The sequence below is a fragment of the Miscanthus floridulus genome, chromosome 9, assembly GCF_019320115.1.
Source record: "Miscanthus floridulus cultivar M001 chromosome 9, ASM1932011v1, whole genome shotgun sequence".
NCBI lineage: Eukaryota > Viridiplantae > Streptophyta > Magnoliopsida > Poales > Poaceae > Miscanthus > Miscanthus floridulus.
This window is the reverse complement of record NC_089588.1, coordinates 20,953,370-20,956,232: the sequence shown is the minus strand read 5'-3', so window position 1 is coordinate 20,956,232 and position 2,863 is coordinate 20,953,370. Positions and strand designations below refer to the sequence as shown.

Sequence of the window (2,863 nt, the reverse complement as noted above, 5' to 3'; positions counted from 1 at the left end):
TTCATCCACCTTTCATATGCAATGGACAATGCAATCATCCACTTCTAGCCATAACAACCATCTAGAAATAGTCGGTTGATGATTAGTAATGATGGTAATATGTTGGTTAGAATTATAGCACATTAAACTGCCTTCGCATGTTTATAACTGTGCAAAACAAGTGAAGCGGTTATATAGCGAACACTTGCTGTTAAAGAGTTCAAACAATATATGGTGAACCACTTTCATCTTAGAGCTTGCAAACTTTTCATGTTCTTTAAAACCATAAATTTTTCAACTAGGGTGTAAAGAAAATTTTCATTCCTTTTAGTTGAAGAAGTCAAAACAAAAGGAAAACTATCAGGACAAAATCTATCAAGTCGACCAAAAAACTTTGAAATCCTTAAAATGGGTCCCAACAAAGAGCGAGACAATAAGAATGAACATTGACACAATCTCACCAGCCTGATGGTGGATCTTATGTGGTACAAGGGGTGGGGATCGGGTACTAGATATTTGTTTATGCCCATCGGCTTCGGTGGAGTGAACTTTGATGATGGCAATTGAGAAAAGGAAAATTAAAGAGATATGTTTGAAAACAAATGGATGTTGGTGATTTTTCTATTTTTAGTGACAGGAAGAGCTATTTCTTTGCTTGGTTGCAACACATGTACCTTATATTGGAAACATGAATTGAGTTTCATGGATTGATGCATTGCACAACCGTATATTTCTTTGAAGTCAAGGCACATCCTGCATGAAGCCTTCCACAATGCTCATGATGTATGTATGGAATGTAAAAATACGTTTAGATACTTACATAAGGATCACTGATGTATTTTGTAGCAGTAAATTCTTGCCAAAATATCATTGTATGACTAGGCTAGTTATTGCTAAAGTAAACAAAAAATTGACTTCTCCCTAATCTGTCACACAATCCTCATGATGCATGCATAGAATGGTTTTATTGTGATTGATGCATTTGTGAAGAATATCCTTTGCTATATATACATTATTTTGGTAGTGAATTAATGCTTGCTATAATACCATGGTATGACTTGGTGATTTTTTTGGCACTATAAGTTACCGTAGGCTCATCCTTAGATCTATATATATATATATATACATCACAACACTAAAACAATCAATTTCCTTTCATTTATATAATTGTAGTAGTTACCGAGCGAGGGGTATAGCTAGGGCGCTATGGCACGCAAGAAGGTGAATCTCCGGTGGATCTCAAACAAGTCATCTTGGCGTGCAACATACAAAAGACGTTACGAGGTCCTGGTAGAAAAGGCCAGTGAGCTCACCACACTTTGTGGCTCCAAGGCGTGCATGGTGGTGTATGGTGAGGGTGAGGCACAGCCGATGGTGTGGCCCACTGATGAAGGGGCAAAGCAGCTCCTCGAGAAATTTAATGGCATGCCGGATGTTGGCAAGTTCAAAAACATACAAAACCAAGAGGAGTTCCTCCACAGTCGCTCCTTGAGGCTCCATTAGCAGGTGAGCAAGTTTAACCATGATAACAGTGAGCGTGAGACTTTAGTGCTCCTCCACAACACCATCAATAAGGGCTGCCTAAGCCTTGGTGGCACCACAAAACACGACCTCGTTAACCTTAGTGAGATGGTGGACATGAAGATGAGCAAAGCCAAGGCACAGCTCCAATAACTTGTTGGTCAAGGAGATCTCCTAGAGCCATTGCAGGTGATGCTTCCAGTGTGATCCTCATTGCAATCACCGGCTTGTTCCTGCACCTACAGGGAGATGCAAAGCATGGCACCACTAGGACCACCAGCAACTCCAACAGGACTTGAGGCTTCCAACCTGCCGCCAAATGGTGGAGAACTCGGTGCCATGATCTATAGTGGCTTCACAGGTAGCATCATGGACCCCAATGGTAGTGGTGTGAAATAATGCTACCTCACAATCTGGGTTCTTGCACAAGATTCAGGGGAAACTCATATTTTCCCGTAGTCGGTGCCAGCTCTGATATGCTTTTCATTGCATTTTCTTCCATTGCTATTGAGGGTCCTGTGTTAGAGTCACTCATTGCATCCCATGCCTTCAGCTCCGTGGAAGAATACTTTGAGTTATCCTTCATATTGTTTCACATCTAATAATATTTATGCATGCATCCCTATTTCTCCCTTTCAGTTGTTTCGATCAATTATATTAATGGTTGTTATATTTTGTGTGTCAGTACCTTATTTGCGCATATCCAGTACATATACGTACCAGGCATCTATGAAATATGAGTTTTTGTGTGTGTGATGTATGCAGTCTTCTGACTGCGGTGGCTTACAATGAATAGTTCCTATTGAGCACAGTGATACCCATGGACACCACTCCTTTCGTTGAAAACATCCATCACCCTGCACTTCTTCATCATGCATCCTTGAAGAATCGAGCAGGCGACCAGAAGGGGGTGACTGGGAGCCAAATTATATTCTCGTCGAGAACTTGGCTAGCTATATCCCAAAATCAACCTGAGTGCTTTCTTACCCCAACCCAAGTCATACAAGCCAACAGGTGACAAGATGACCTAGGTATATTCAGAGATGGCAGAGGAATAACACGGAAGCAAACAAAGATCAAAACAAGCAAAACCAGCCTGAGACTGTTTCCAAAACCAGCCTGAGCCTGTTTTTTCATAACACAGCTCATGGAAGAACAAAAGTCAAAAACCGATCAAACGACCTCCAAAGATCATGAAATTTTGTGGATAAGTTTGTAACACCATGTAGAAGATCTCCACCAAACATCAGCTCAATCGGAGCAAGTTGAAAACCTGCCTAAGCCAGTTTCCAAAACCGGCCTGGCAGGTTTTAACAGAATCCTCTCCTTGAAAAATTCAAAATAAATTCAAAGAGCTCCAAAA

At 41.0% G+C, this 2,863-nt stretch overlaps 1 pseudogene; it reads left to right on the top strand.

The window, feature by feature from the left end:
- Positions 1–1,185: 1,185 nt before the first annotated feature.
- On the top strand, positions 1,186–1,899 carry LOC136479411 (agamous-like MADS-box protein AGL80; annotated as a pseudogene).
- Positions 1,900–2,863: the final 964 nt, after the last annotated feature.